Raw genomic sequence first — 17,209 nt, 5'->3', positions numbered from 1 at the left:
CTACAAATATTCATTAATGGAATGTCAAATCTTCTGTCAAATAGCCGTTGATAATTGATCGTATACTAACATACTGCACTGGCTCTTTCTCTTTGTACTCAACCAATTTATATTTTTGCAAGGTCCAAAGAGGCCACAAGCCTTATAATATATTATATAATAACAAACAGCTAATTCCTGCACATCCAAGATGAGTGTAGTATCAAGTCCCGAGGAGAACTCAAAGTACAAAATTAGCATAACTGCTACAGTATTATCTTTACTGGCTAGCTTTCTCTCCATCAATTGAAAACTTGAATAGTAGGTGTCTGCTCATCCAGCCGAGAAACCTTCAGTCATCTCCATGGTCAGATGTTTTAGTTAAAGCTGTGTTTTTTTAATTAACATTTCAGATCATACTACATGATCTAGCGTCAACATGAAGAGATCAAATGAATCCAATGCATTTTCTACAGGAAGATAACTCCTTGAATAATGCCGAGTAATTTCAGCAACTTGTATAATATTGTAGCTTGCCTTGGGATTGTGCGTTCCAGTTTCTGCAATTTTTTTGTATCTTTTCCTAAGGTTGTGCGCCTTAGCCTCCAAGTCCTTTTAGAAGCAGTGAAGTCCTCAGCCTCTGGCCTAAAACATTGCAAACTGTTATTCATCTAGTGGGTGTAATTCACACTAGATTTTTTCCATTGGATTTTCCACATAAAAATCTCGTGTTTATGTTTTTGTGTTGTCATTGCAATATCTTTTATTGATGGTCAGTTGGATTAAGATAATTGATGGTTTTTTGTAATAGAAAAGGTTTAAGTTTTGTTCAAGATTGTCTCACCCCTCCCTCTCAGTCTTGTCGTGTGTTCAACAATTTGTATCAGAGCTGAGTTCGTCTTGGAAAAGCTAAACTGGTTGAGGAAGATCCGAGATGACAAATAAAAATGGTCACAGCATTGAAGTTTGAAAGAACAAATTATACCTTTTGGAAGACAAGGACGGAACTATATTTGGACTCTATGCCATTTTCTTTGATATTGTGAGGTAAGAATACACTTCTCCATGTGGTGCTCCTACTCCAGATGAAATCAAGTCGCATGAAAATAATGCAAAGGCTAGAAATGCTATCATTAGTGGATTATGTGATTCACATTGCTAAAGATCATACCCTTCAAAACTATTAAAGAAGTTTGGGAGAAGCTGAGCAATTTCTGTGATGGCGACAAGAAGACCAAGTAAGTCAAGTTGCAGAACTAAATGCATAAATTTAAAATGATAAGGATATCTGAGGCTGAAAACAATGAAAGTTGTACCTGCACCGAGTGAATGAGGTTGTAAGTGCAGTTGAGGTATTGGTTGAACTGTAGAAGACAATGAAGTTGTGTGGAAAGTAATGAGCACTATACCCAGATTCTACGAACTCTTGTTTTATGCCATTCAACAGAGTGGTGATATGATCCATATACATTGGATCAGCTCTATGGAGCGGTCTCTTCTTTTGAGTTCTCAAAGCTTGAAGATTGTTAAAACTTAACAAGACAAGAAGGATGCTACTTTCAACGCCCCAAAGAAGATTGAAGATTTTCTTGAGACAAGTAATGAGCCAGATGATGAAGAATAGAACTTTTGAGAAGACTGAACAAAGGATTTGGAAAGTATAAAGGTAAGTCACCCTTCAAGTGTTTCACTTGTTGAAGAATACGTCATTATGTTGCCAAATGTCCTTTTAAAGAAGATAGCTTTAAGAACTTTGATGATGATGAGAGAAAGGATGGTTATAGAAGAAATAACAGATATGGAAGTTAGCTAACAAAGATAAGGCTAAGAAGAGTCTTTGTTCAATTGAGATCCATTCACCAGAATATGAAGATGGAAATGATTTAAATGATAAAATACAGTTTTTGGCTATTAAAGAGAATGGTAGTAACAAATCCAAAAGTCAGAATGCGGCTAATAGTGAAAGATCAATAATTGTGAAGACTGCCCTACATGCAAGGGAAGAACCTATACCTTGGAGAAATGATTCCGGATGTTTAAATCACCTCAACGCTTACAAAGGAAGGTTTCTTGAGCTTGAGAACTATGATGGAGGATCAATCAAGTTTGTGAGTGAAGATGCTGCGCCCATCTGTGGTCAGGGAGTTATATCTATTGATGGTAAGCATAAGACTGGTGATGTTTATTTTTCTGAGGGGCTAAAATTAAATATGTTGACCGCTAGTCAGATGTGTAGTAAATGTTACAAGCTTATGTTTCATGAATTTGAATGCGAGATCAGAAAAAGTTCTAGAAAATTAGTTGCAGAAGATATAAGAATGAATGACAATGTCGACTATCTTAAGGAGAACAAATGAAAGAATTGTTTGTTAGCATAGGGTAGCGAATGCTGTTTATGGCACAAAATGATGGGACACATTAATTTTGACAATATGATGGAGATCAGTTCTTCTAATGCTGTGAGAGATCTAACCAAAATTATCAAGCTACCAACACTGTGTTAGATGGAAAATCAGACTAGAAATAGGCCTGATTACAAGGAGTACTCAACTACAAGACCTTTAGAGCTAGTACATACTGATTTATGTGGGCCTACAAGGACGAAAGGACTAAACAATTAAATTTATTTTATGTTACTCATTGATTATTCTAGAATGACATAGGTTACTTTCTCAAGGGAAAAATTTGAAGCTTTGGATAGGTTTAAGGTTTGGTTGAGAATCAAATGGATGCTGAGGTCAAGTGTTTTGAAGGGCTCATAGAGGTGGTGAGTTTGCATCACATGAATTTGTTAGTTATTTGAAAACATGGAATTAAAAAGCAATTTGCTGCTCATAGGACTCCAAAAGAAAATGGAGTTGTTGAAAGAAAGAATAGGACTGTTGTTGAGATGGCTAGAATTATGTTGAAAGATGCTAATTTGCATAACATGTACTGGAAAGCTGTGCTTATTGTTCTGTCTTCTTATCAGGGTATAAGTAAGAGTGAATCATACAGACACCTTATGGACTATGGCTTGGAAGCAAGTATTTCAGTATATTTGGAAGCAAGTGCTACATTTGGAGAGATGAGGAAAATTTGGGAAAGTTTGATGCAAGATCAGATGAAGGAATATCTTTGGGATTCTCCAAGGGTCTGTTTGGTTCGTCAAATTGTAGAAATTGAGATTTCTACAAATCTTGCTTTAGTCAAATCAAGGATTTGCAAATCTTGAAAATGATTTTTGCAATTTTAGTAGAACTGTTTGGTTCATGTGGAAGATGAGAGTAGGATGATACATTTTCTGCGTTTGATTCCTCAAATTAGAATTGGAATTAGGATTTTTTATCAATTCAGATGAAAAGATAAAACACATATTTTCCATGCATAAGTAGCTTCAGTTTTAACTGGAACCTCAACTCAAAACAAAGTTTAATCTTTTTGTTGCGGAGATCATGCTGCCATAGGGAAATTCTTTATATTAAATGCTATGATGGCAATTGCATAAATCAATACCTTACCTATTGTTAGTGAACAGATTGTCCTCCGAAGAAATACATACAAAATCACTCTAAATGCCCAAGTAAGAAGACTAATCAGTACTAACAGTTGGGTCACTTCACTATTGAAGAGTGTAAGTGCCCTCTGAATTTATCCGGGTACAGCTCCCCGTATATGATTTACAATGAATTAAATATGGATGCTTTTAACCAGAAAGCACAAAAGGATTACAAACATCTACTAGTAAACACAAAGTAGATGCGGAAAAAACTAAACGACTACAAGAAAATAAGTAACAGATGACACAAAGTCCATTTGCATGCTGCGTTACAAAGAGAAAAAAAGTCCGAGAAAGTGAAGAATTAGAGTTTCAAAGACATTTTGAAATCAAATATATTCAGAAAACCATGATATTGAATGCGTTTAGAGAAAACTGAAAATTATACAAAGATAACGATTAGTGGAAAAGAAAATTGCCCAAATTCAAAGTTTTGGTAAGCAATTGTCTCCTGAGTCTCCCTTCTCTAAAAATGCAGAGACGACAAAGATCTCATTACATCATGCATCAAAATCACTATCTAAAAAGGAAACATAAATTTCCTTCCCTGTATTATATTCAAAATCAAAATATCCCCTCTTTTCCACAACACAGTTCATAAAAAAAAAAAAAAAAAAAAAAAAACTCTACTCTTTCTCCCTTTGTAAATACAAAATAAAACTTGAGATAAACTCCTCTGTTCTGCAGCTCAAAGTCTCCAGCCCAGGAAAAAAAAGTGGAACCCCCTGCTCTTACTGCTGCTGGCTTATTTATTATCTTCTCATTTCCTGTGAAAACTTTTCAGTTTCCCTAACTGAATCTTGAAAAACCTTATGATTCCCCTTTTTCCTTGTATTTATATCATTATGAACATTATCTTATATCTTTGCAAATACGAGGTCCCTATGATATATGCATGCTTACAGGTGGCATCTTCAAAGTTCGAAAAGGAGAATGAATTTTATAAAGGACAGGTACCCCGTGGCCTATGTTTCTTTATGCAACATCTTTAGGCTCAAATCACAACCTCCATATGTTATTATTTACCAACACCGCATTTCTCGGGTTTCCACTGCTTCTAATTCGTGACAGTCATCTTTTAAATGAGCAATACAAGGCCTCAACCTTGGTGAGGATGAATCCTATTCTTATCATGTTCCATAGATCATGATCCTTTCAAGTCTTTAAATAAATTGACCTGTCAGCATCAAAGCTATCTTATCTGAAAGCTGCGGGTTTGAGTTTGTAGAACATCTTCATTATTTCCTCTAGTTTTCCACAGTTTCCAAGAGTACGAAGAAGATGATTCAAAAATCCAAATGATATTTTTTCTAATGAAGCTTCCAACTCTTTGACAATTTTATTTATTGTATTCCAATCTCGCAGCTTGCTGCAAGCTGTTACAATTTCAAAGTAGGTTGCCTCACTGAAAGTCACTCCTTTCTCCCTCATTCTTTCTGCAAAACAAAGGACTCTTTCATGTTGGCCTCCCTTGTTCAATACTGCCATCAGTGTTGAGTATACGATGTTGTCCACTTCAATGTTATTCATTTCCATCTCTTCAAACAAGGAATAAAATTTCTCCCACATTCCTAGTATTCCATAGGCATGAATTAGAGTGGTGTACATAACAACATTCGGCAAGCAACCAAAAGTCTTCATTTTACTGAATATTGAGTCAGCCTCATTTAGTAGACCCTGTTTAACATATGCATCAATAAGAGCTGTACATGCTTCTACAGTCACACCAATTTCCGTGTCCAGCATCTCATCAAAGTGTTTCTTTGCTTCAATGTGACTTTTTAATTTAGAGGCACCATTAATCAGGATGCTAAAAGTAACAGCATCTGATTTTATCCCCTTTCCCTTAATATTCTTGTGTATGCACAATGCCCTATCATACATTCCTGCATTCATAAAGTTTGTCATGGCTGTATTATATGCATTAGCATTGAGTTGAATACCCCGAGAAGCTGCTAGAGAAATAATTGAATTGGTCTCTTCAGGTTGATTGCAATGACGACAGGCTGCCAAGAGAGTGCATATCGTAACAATATTCGGCTCAATTCCAGCACATTCCATCAATTGCAGTAGTTTCAAGGCCTCTTCCCAGAATCCTGCAGTGCCATATGCATTGATCAAGGCATTATAAGTCACTATATTATGTTTAAGTGAAATGTTATTCATTGAGTCAAAGACTTCTCTAGCCTTGTGCTGTTGTCCAGACTTTCCATAAGCATTAAGTAGAGATGTATATGATACAATATCTGGCCGTAAACCTTTTTCCTCAAGCAAATTGAATGTCTCCAAAGCATTGTCAGAGAGTCCCAGACAAGCATATGCACTTATCAGTGTATTGTAGCAAACGATATTTGCATTTATACCTTCTCCAATCATCATTTCAAATGTTGCCTGGACATTTGCAATCTGTCCACTAGCAGCATAGGCATGCATGATGGTGCTGAATGTCACAATGTCTGGCTTACAATCAATTTTCTTTGTCCTCATTAAATAAAATGTTTCAACAACCTTATCATACTGTTCCAGCTTGACTAAGCAACTGATGATGATATTGAAAGTGATTTTATCGGGTATAACCCTCTTTTTTCTCATAAGCTCAAAGTAAGACAATGCTTTTCCATATTGAGCTCCATTTTTTAAAGTAGATAAGATGATATTGTGAGTGACTAAATCAGGACCTACTCCATTTTCTGTCATTCGTTTACACACCTTCAATGCTTCCTCCCAATGCCCACAAGAACCACAAGCATTTATAAGATTGTTGTATGAAGAACGACTTGGAGGTACAGCAGCTCGTGGCATGTCATCAAAGATACTCATAGCCCAACGCCAATTTCCTGCTCTGCCATGGACATTGATTAAAGCATTATATGTTTCCACATCTCCATTTTTGCATTTCAAAAAAAAAAAAAAGGCCACGTGCTTGATCAGTTATACTATGCCTTGCATACAGCCTAATAAGCATATTATATATGTTATTTCGAGCTCTTACTGACTTTGTCGCCTAAATATCTGAAAAATCCGTGGGACTCTGTATCAATTGAACTTGCACTGCTGATAGCTATTCTCTGAACACGTCTGTTATGCCACATTGAAACAATGAGCTTGTAGAATCATTCAAACCTGTTCCAGCAAGTTGAACCAATTCGAACTGCTTCGAACCTTAGTTCAAAGTAGTTCAAGACTTCACACTTGAAGTTTTAAATCCCTGTCTATATTGGGCACTAACACCTATTCAATCTATTCAGGTAATATTTGGGCATTTCAGTATTTAGCCATTTTTTATGTAGAAGGCGGGCCCTCCTGCACTTCATATTTTGCAGAAGGTGAACAACAAAAGTTTCAATTTGGCATGAAAACTATTATAATTGGATATCTTTGTAAGTTTTAGGGTGTGTCCCAGGGCTGTCACTCTAAAATTTAGGCCTGTTTTATTAAAATTCGTATAGAGCGCTGAAGAATGGGAATGAAAGGCAAGCTAATCCATCAAATTTCCCCTGCAACATGCCATTCAGGAGCAGAAACATTCAAAGTGAAATCTCCCAAGATTCAATCCCAACACACGGAGCAACTTAGTGCATAACTTTGATCCCTAGAATGGTTAAACAAATAAGTTAACTAAACACAAACATACATGAAAAATTAATAATTTTTTTACACTAAAAAAAGTGTAACCAGGTTATGATTTTCAATTCTAGGTATGTAGGAGGAAGTGTAGTAATCTGATTTTGAGGCAAAATTAGAAGTCTGATATTCTAATTCCATTTTGCCATTTTTGACACAAACGCAAAATATTTAAGTCTAGATTATGCAAATGTCAATTTCAGTCATCTTCCACGAACCAAACGGACCCCAAAAGAAGTGAGGCATATTGGTGCTATAACATGAGACCAAAGAAGATTGTGGAGAACACAAATATACGAGTAAGTGAAGAATGGGATTAGGCTGCTTCGAAGCCTAAAATTGAGTTTTAAGTTCCTGTTGCCCTTGAACTTGAAAATTTGCTAAACTAGTGCAAGAATGAGACCTTGGAGGCCTTATAAAAGCTTTTTCTTGAGGATTTTCAAGTTGAAAATGTAGCAGGTTATGTGTGGCATCTTAAAATGACATAGCAGTGAATGTTTTTCTTGATTGAAGAAAGTTGAAATTTTCACCCCCATTCACTCATGGGGTATGTGTTGACTTGGGACCCTAGAAATCCCAATTTCCTGGGAAAGGCCCATGATAAGTTTTTCAACCCTTAGTTAATGGAACTAAGCATGAAAGTGAGTTTATATCAAATTTTAATGTGGTAAAAGGTCGTTAGGGTTCTAGGTTTAATAAATAGGTTCTCATTAAATTATTCAATTAAATTACTGAAAAAGGTGAGCAAGGTGAGGATAAGGGTTCATGGAGGAGGAGAAATCTAGGACCAAGAATTTTTTAAATAAAATAATTTAAAAAAATATTATTATAGAGACATAGAAGGGCTTAGGAAAGACAAAATACGAGGACATGGCTAGGGGTATGGAAAAATGGAATCAAAATAAGCCAAAGCACACATGGGACAAATCAATGAAAATGGGTCCAAAACATGCAAAAAAATTGCAGAATATGCAATTTAAGATCTTACAGTTTCTTGCTAATTCCTTAAATCAATTTCACCACAATCTTTCCAATTATATCCCAAAATTCTTATAAGAATCTTGTAGGGACCAACATGGGCAAGGATGCTTATCCTTGTGGAGAGAATTGACAATTAAAGTAAGCTACCTCCACTTTAGCAGTCCCAGTAATAAACTGAGCATTATCTGCCTCAGCGGCTAGATCTGGGATCTGATCCAAAATTTTATCCCATCTTCTCTTTGTTCTTGATATTTAGACATCTCAGCAAGTTTTTCAACTGTTTACTTCTTAGTTTTTGAGGATCTTTTACAGTTCCTCTAGGGTGGAGCACTAGTTGTTTATTCTATTGACATTCTTTCTAGTGCTCTTGTGGAAGAATGCTGTATTCTCATCTCCTTTCAACCATTTGATCCATTTTCAATGAATTGTTCTTGCAGGACTTATCCATCTCACATATCATTCTTTCTTCATTTTTTTGAGGTCACTGCCAATATAATGCCTCGCGAAGGAACCCTTGGAAACATAGGGTCAATTATGTACTTTACAGTCATTTTTTTGGAAACATATAGATGCAACATCATCTACAAGTATGATAACAACCAATAAATGTAAGCAAAGATAACAATAATGATCCTCGAATGATTGTGCATGAGCAAAAGACTAGAAAACAGAACCAAAGGCTCGAAGACAATCCACAATATAAGCACAAATGCAAGTCACATTCAATTCACTATGTAAGAGTCTGGGCTTTGTCCATAAACTTCATGGGTCATGATTGTACCCTCGTCAACGGCTGCCAATCAAGGAAACAAGTTCATCCTCATTACCATACAATTACAAGGTGCATTTTAAGCAAAAAACATGAAAAGTGATTATGATTATGGCATGCCAAATCAGAAATCTGACTGTGAATGTATGGAAAGCATCTTGGGGAAAAAGAGTATCCAAATACAATATTTCCTTCTTGACAGATCCTCGTGAAGTGCCGACTCTCCTAGATGCGCTAAAACAAATTGCATTTGTGCTACTTTGTATAACATATGTGCTAGACTGGTTTTCATATGTGTTGATCTGTATCTCATATGTGCTGGAAAGCCTAACATATGTGCTGGAAAACATAACGTATGAGCTGGAAAACATAATGTATGTGCTGGAAAACATGTATGCTCTAGAAAACATGATGTACGTGCTGCAAAAACATAACATATGTGCTAGATTGCTCTAGTATATAATTTTTGTCAAAAAAAACTTTTGGTTGAGGTTCTCTTAGTTCAATATCAAGGTGAGTTTGCTGGCACCAATGTACAAGTAAAATACAAGGTTTTCTCCACGCTAGGAGACCGGATTCTCAAATCGAGGAAATACTCACTTGATAGTAACAATAATAACATAAATGAAAACTAATCTATTGAGCATAAAGCATCAAATGCATATATCGATGACAAGAGATACCAAGGGTACCATGAGCATATCATGCTCGAACTTTGAATCTAGAAGGAGATCACCATTTGTACACTGGTCCCCAGCAGTGGTAGTGCAACACCACCCTACCTTGTGGAAGCTTGAGGTCCACCCCACTATGCTCATGGAGATAGTAAACTGGCCACAAGCACAAGGCACACATAGAGACAGGAAGTGGCTTACACAAATGCCATTCAATGCAGTCAAATGTAGATAATCACAATGCATGGAAATACTCATCATGCTGACCAATGTCCTAACACACCAACAATGCTACACACCCTAATGGGAGATATCAAGTGCAATCCATAGTTTCCCAAACACCAACACCTTAATCACTCAAGACCAATACCAAACAATTAGACAAACTAGTAACATCACCGTGACCCCCTCATTCTTGATGGTCCTAACATTACATGGGAAGCATGCATATAAGAAAGACCAAATGCTCTATTGTGGGCAAGCAATGTGTTGCCCCACTTTTCATCTTGTACCTATCTTGCAAAGTGGAAAAGATTTTGTGTTTTAGTTTGGTCTGGGTATGTCTTAGTTTAGTCTTTCCTTCTCAGGTGAAAAGTTTTTCCATCGGATTTCCCACCTTTCCCTTCTCCTGCATTACATAACCAGGTGGGTTTTCCTTGATGTCGTGAGTTTGTGAGTAGTTTAGAACCTAATTCAATGGAGATCCTTGTGTTTCATAAAGATTTTCACAAAGTCATTCTCGAGGATGGGCTTGTTCGTGGCTTATCATGATTTACACATAAAGAAAAATGAAGCTTGTGAAGAATCAAACATTGCCTTCTCCTCGGCGGGTTTTTGACCCGTGAAGGCAATTTTCCACAGATGTTAATGAATGTGGCTGGCGGATTAAAACAAGAAGAGAATGAGTTGTTCTATGGATAAGCCTTACTTTCATCACAGTATTCTGCCTTGGACAACATTTGGGATTCGTCATGGTACTTAGAATCACCTTAAGTGGAAAACTCTAAAATGACTTCTCCACAGCGGGCTTTCGACCCATGAAGTCAATTCTCCGCTAAAGGCATTTGTAAAGGGAAAAAATGAAGAAGTGGGCCCTCTTTTGACCCCCGTAGTCCTTTGGTGATTTTCCGAACTCAGAGAAAAGGCAAACCCAAAAGTTAGAAGGTAAATATAGCTTGAGCGGAAAATTGAAGATTGCCTTCTCCTCGGCGAGTTTTCAACCCATGATGGCGATTTTACACATTCACAGATAAATCAACTTTTAAATAGATTGGGTTCACAAATTGCACATAAGGCACCTTAAGATGATAATAGAAACAAGCTAATCACAGTTGGAAATTTGTAATGAGCAGAATTTGACTAGGCGGATATTTCCTTACAGAGTACCCCGTTCTTAATTCTTCAAAACTAGGTGAAAAACGGGAAGGTAAGTATGTAATAAAGGAAAAGTTACCATTGGGCCAACGGAAACAATGAAAAGACATGGAAAAGTCCGTTAGAAATTCTCACATTTACTAATCCAACAGATTTATCCTTTATTTCGTTCGTGTCGCATGAATCTTGAAGATTAATGGATGGATTAGGATTTCTATATAGAGAGAAACATAACAGTTTTTCAAATTACCACTTTTTCTTGAACTGTTATGCTGTTGAATTGTACAATATTTTCAAAGCTCTTACACTTGCAAATTCTATTCTTTGTGCTTCTTTCAATTTCAAGGTTTCAATTCACTTCTACCTCAGATAAAATGGCAACTAGATTTGTTGGGTTTGACGGACTTAATGGGATCAAATCCACATTGCAGAGTTTCACAGACACCTTGCTCCGTTTCTTTGACATGCAAGATTTTCAAAGGAGGTTGAGGTTGGAGCCAATTCACCGTATAATCGAGAAGCTTCGAGGAAGTGGGCTAGTGGAGGCAGTTGGATTTCCGGTGGCGGTTCAAGCTCCTGAGTTGATTGTTGAATGTATAAATCACTACAACTTGGATACCAGACATTCTGTTGCCTGATCATATAGTTCTAATCTCTATTGATAGGCAAACTGTAGTAAATTGCCTCCGGGTTCTAGAGTGAGAAGAGTTTTGTGAGTTGACAATAGGAGGAGCCATGTCTGAGTTCTCCTTGAAGAAAATGGTATGGAGAAAAGAAATTATGAGGTCCTGGTTCCAAAAGCCGCGGGGCGCTAAGAGTAAGGTTCCTAAGACTTTATTTGGCACTGATCTCAAGCCTGAGATCGTAGATATTCTAGTTCTCTTGCACAGATTGAAAGGTGAGGTAGAAGCACTTAATTTTGTTGAACAATATTTCTTTCTGATACAAATTATTTGTTCAGATACACATTATGTTGATTGGGCCTATGAGGTAAGTGAGCATTTGTCTAGAGCCCTTAGCGCCGCAAAGTTTTACAATACCTTTTACATGTCTTCGTTCCTGATTTACATGTTAGCTTCTCTACAATTGTGGCTAGGGCTTCCCAAAATAGAGAACTTCCCGGATGATGTGAAAAGCTATGAATTCTATCCATGCTTACAATTGCAGAATAGCTATGCAGAATATATCAAAGTTAATGATGCATTTACGATGAGAATTTGTAGGGAACTCCAGGGATGCCCGAAGAGGAGGTTCAGCTTGGAGGCAATGGCGACCATCAGTCAGTTTGGTAGCTATTTTATCCAGTTCTCATCCTTTTCATATTTGCGTCTTGTAGCTTTCGACGGATTTCCTATGAAGCTGCCCACGTATCCGAGCGATATGATCGTGCTAATAGAGATCGTGAGGCAGGCGATCCAGGTGAACGTGCTAAGTGCAAGTCTAAAGAAGAAAGGGTATGAATTCCCTATGAAGGTTGGGGCTTACAGTTGTGAGTCTCGTTCTGATGCTAAAAATATGCTCAAAGCATTCGAGACTAAGTACAAGTTAGAGGAATATGAGGTCGTGAGACCTATATTTGATCCAAATGGATATGCAAGAGAGGTGTTGCAAATTGGCAGAGTGATCAAACATGTTACCACTTTCGAAGATTATTGGGCGGACTGTAGAGATGAGCTCAAGAGTAGAGATCGTGCTTTCGCTAGACTCATAGTGGAACAAATCAAAACATATAGTATCAACTTTGATGCAGAAGGCTTGGAGGATGATGAACAAAATATGTATAGCAATACATATTTAACTAAGTTAAGGGGCATTCCTATTAGTTCGGAGCCTTATGTAGATGTCGAGGAGAATTTTGATATCATGATGGCCAGGATCATTACAAGAACGGGGAAATGGGTTGAATGGACAACCAAAAGAAGCCGAAGTAAAGGTGCAACCACTCAAGCTTCTCTAGTAGTTGCAACGCCTACTTCATCTCAGAATGCCACACCAGGTGTGACCATATCTTCCACTCAAGGGCTAGCAACCTTTAGGTGAAGGTGATCAACCTTCGGACAAGAATGTCCCCATAACCAAGACCTGTCATGATGGTTCCCTCCTAGTCATTGGAACCCAAACTGGTGCTGGGGAAAAGAAAGTGGAAGAGCCAAAGGATAGCACGGCTGCCTCAGTTTGATCTCCCCATGTCACACGAGTTCCATTACCCCATGTTTCTCCAATTCCTTCTCCCCACACTACTCTAGTTCCCTCTCCTCATCATAGTCCTGTTCCGCTAGCAAGTGCTATGCTTCTGCAACCAAGTGGGTCTTCAATATAGATAGTAGACTTAGGAGATGGAAAGAGAGCAGTAGTGAGTCTATTGAGTCTGACGAAGCAACAAGGAAAACTCCAGAAGTGGATAAAGGTCAGAGTTCTTGTAAACTCATCTCCCAGGATCCGAAGAATCCTTTCTCTTGGACTGCTGTGATAGCCACTCCAGTTAAGAGAAAGATGTTTAGTATAGAATCACCCGGGACGGCCTCCAAGGTGATAGGCACTGACTCTTGGTTGGAGATACATTGGAGAGAAAAAGGAAAAGGAAAGATGAAAGTGCTTTTGCTAAAGATATTGTATCTCTTGCAATCCGTTCTGGATCTGCATTGACAAGAGTAAATAAGAAGAAGACCTTGTCCATACTTGGGCAAGACTAGAAACAGGTCACTTGACAATGGAGATCACCAAGCCCAACAAAGGAGGGCGGATTGAGGACATGACGGCCAAAGATTTTACTTTGCACTCTGTGGATCTTGGAGAAGCAAGGCATGACACCAAGGTTGGCTTATGGAAGTCAACCAAAGAGGTGATCGAGGGGCAGCTAGAAAGTCTAAAGTTGTCTAAGACTAAAATGAAGGCTGAGATAGAAGAATTAAATAAGTTTATCAGACTTGCTAGTCACTCCATTAGTAGCCATCTCTGGAGTATCAGTGACTAAAAATCCTATTGCTGGTGAAGTTCAGGTCCTCATCTCTCAACTCCAAGAAGATAGGCATTTTGGTCAGATCGGTAAAGAATGGATTGAGAAGCTCAAATCAGAAGGAGCCGCTATTGTGGAGTAGATTGGTAATGTTATCTTAAGGTTGGAAACAAAAAAAGATAACATTATGTCAAATAGCAATACTCTGGTTGGAGAAAGAGTGAAGTGTGATGATTGCATCTCCCTCTTGAAGATGATCATCCAGATGAAGGCCAAGGAAGCAGTTGAAGCAAAAATCTTGCTTAAGGGAGATGAACCTCTGTTCGAGTGGCTTCAAAGCATGCAGTTTAAGACTGAGATGATCTAGTCCGCAGAGAAAGGACTTAGAGAAACAGAGGATAAGGTGAAGAAGACACAAGACAAAGAATTTGAACTTATGAGGGGATTACATACAGACTTTGAGACTAGCGGCGAGGGAAAAGCACTTATTGGAATCAATGTCATGAAGGAGAACTTTTCCAAATTTCTGGATAGTTTGTTTGATATGTCTTTTTCATAGTCAAGACAGGGTTGCTGAACTACAAGCACTTAGCGGATGCGTACACGTGGCCAAAGAGGAACTACCAAATCAATTAAATGCTGTGGAGTTGGCTAGAGAGCATTCTAAATAGCTCTTAAGGTATACCAATATCTATGTGCCTAGGCATGAAGAGCTCATCTTGATCATAGTTGCTGCTAAGACCTACAGAGCAAAAACAGAAAAGGGGAAGAAATCGAAGTGATTCACATTCTGCCTTTTATTTTATCTTCTTTTGTAATTATTGAAATGTGGCAAATTGGTGCCTTGCTATTTTGTCAATCTTGAGAAGATGAACCGATTGAACTTCCATTGTAACGGTCATCTCGAAATTGTATATGTATGAGATTGAAAGATTAATGAAAGGTCAACAAATTTTTGGTGTGAAGTAATTTTTGTTGTAGAGACAATTGAATTGTATTTTATGTCAATTATTTTCTGTTCCAGTTGCTATTAGATTTAGTCTTATGTTTTCTCTTTTGTTTGAGTCGAAACGAGGAAAGAACAAAGTTTCACTTCCCTTGTTTTGAAGCAACGAATGAATGTGATAGGTGTTGTTATTGTTCATTCAAAGAGAAATCCCTTCAGCGTTTTTAGTTTATTAATCACAATTTAGATTCAAATTAACTTAGTTTAGTATCAACTATTAGTCAGTTAAGCTTTATGAATTCATAAGATGTGTGAATGCATAAACCTGTTTTGATATTCAGAAGTTTTTATTCGCTTGAATTAGATTCTATTTAGGTCTAGCTTGGTTATACCTCTTCTGTTCTCAGGTCAAGAACATACCCCTGAATTAGTTTAGGAGGAAAACATAATTCATTGCAAACCTATTCTAGGGAGCTGTACCTACCAATTCAGAGAGAAGCCAATTTATACACAAGTGGCTTTTCAACTGTTTGTAACCAGATATTGTTCCAAGTTGGGCATTCAAGAATTATAATTTAAAAGAACAAATCTATTTACCAACACAATGAAATTAATAAATTAATAAGAACATACACTGCATGTATGGGCATGCTGTATGACAAGATCTAGCATACATGGTGGGGTTATAAAACACACAACATATGGGCGTATTGTATAACAAGACCTAGCATACATCAGGCTTACAAAAACATCAACAAACACCCGTACAATAAAAGGAGTCCCGATTCACTCCCAAATACTAAAGGCATGGAATCGAGAAACTTTCAAACCAAGCACAAATAACAAGTTGCTCGATTGGCCTGTTTGCCAGGCTCATAAACTTGGTAGAATCCATCAATCATCTTGTGAGAACACAACAAAGGCTCAAGACTCGGAACACCCCAAAAACATCACAATTTCAAATTTTGGTTAAATCCAACAAAGTGCGAAAATCATCAATTTAGAGGTAAAAGGGTAAGTTTGGATTGTGATATCAAATTACCATAATGTTCTCAATCCATTTCGCTTAGGCATCCTTACCACAATCATGGAGTACATCCAAGACCAACATTCAAATCATGCCAAACGTGGTGATAAACAAATCTGGATGACACACAAACCGATACACCCACCAAAGAGACCAAAAATGAAAGTTAAAACCTTGGGACAAAATTAAAATCATCTACTCTTGGCACCCAACAACACCATTATCAAATAAAATTCAATTCCAAGCACTCATGAAGAAATGAGCAACATAACCCAGCAAAATCCATAATTCCGAAAACTGAAAACATAAAATACACATATAGATCCAATCAGGTAATAGAATGAGACAAAATTTTGGAGGAATTATAATTTTCAACCCTTTAAACTTTGGCAATTTATTTCATTCGAATTTAGAAAGTGGAATGGAAGATATGAAATACCCCACCTCACATAAAGAGGGAAACCACGAAAATGGTGGGAATAGAAGAAATCCGCCACCAAAATAAAAATGGCTCCACAAGAAGTTTAGCAATCTTGACTCGAATCCAATGAGCCACTACCCACATGGATCTGATGAGTGGATCAAACACAACGAACTAGAAAACCCAGTTCTCTATAAAATAATTTGGAACAAAACTCAATTTCACCCAAAATGCCAAAGTGAATTAGTCAAGAAAGAGAATTTCTTTTTTGAAATAAAAGGTCACCTTTTAAAAAATAATTTAAATTAAATTGCTTAAATGAATTAAAACAACTATAGACTTTCTCGAAAATCCACTAGATTAAATTAATCCAATTTCAATTAATGGAATTCAACTACGACAATTAGCCGAGAATAAAATGATATCTCCAAACAATTAAAATCAACAATTAAATTCTAACTCATCTACGACAATTACTTGAACTCTATATGCACAAACACATGTACTGGTCTATCACAAAATACATATTTAGTCTCAATTTACCCACACATACCAGAGTTATAATATAAATTAAGGGTAAACTGTCCATACAGTGACAATATTGGCTCAATAATGAACGACCGGTGAAACTATCTCCTGTGCCACTTCTGTGGATAAAGACACACATAAATCTTGCAGCTCAGGTAGAATGTTTGGTACCTGTTCGCTGAAACACACAAACATCAAGTGCAGCTGCTCCTAGTATAAATAGCTGAAGCACACACACACATAACAAGCAATCATAGGCAGCAAAGATGAAACAAGGCATTGTGTAGATCTCACAAGAGGGTGACTATGACTTCACTCCTCTTCATACAAGAACATCATAGATATATCACATAAGCATGCCAATAACACCAAACATCCCCATAACATCATGC

The 17,209-nt window shown here is 37.2% G+C and overlaps 1 protein-coding gene and 1 pseudogene across 1 annotated transcript in view; one reads left to right on the top strand and one right to left on the bottom strand.

Moving 5' to 3' along the window:
* Positions 1–17,209, top strand: part of LOC149528869 (uncharacterized) — an 82,268-nt gene that overhangs the window by 924 nt on the left and 64,135 nt on the right. The window lies entirely within an intron of this gene.
* Positions 4,715–10,538, bottom strand: LOC149528870 (uncharacterized; annotated as a pseudogene).

This window comes from Cupressus sempervirens, chromosome 11, assembly GCF_028749045.1.
Source record: "Cupressus sempervirens isolate cs-2001-9-10 chromosome 11, ASM2874904v1, whole genome shotgun sequence".
NCBI classification, from domain to species: domain Eukaryota; kingdom Viridiplantae; phylum Streptophyta; class Pinopsida; order Cupressales; family Cupressaceae; genus Cupressus; species Cupressus sempervirens.
This window is presented reverse-complemented; position numbering and strand designations above follow the sequence as displayed.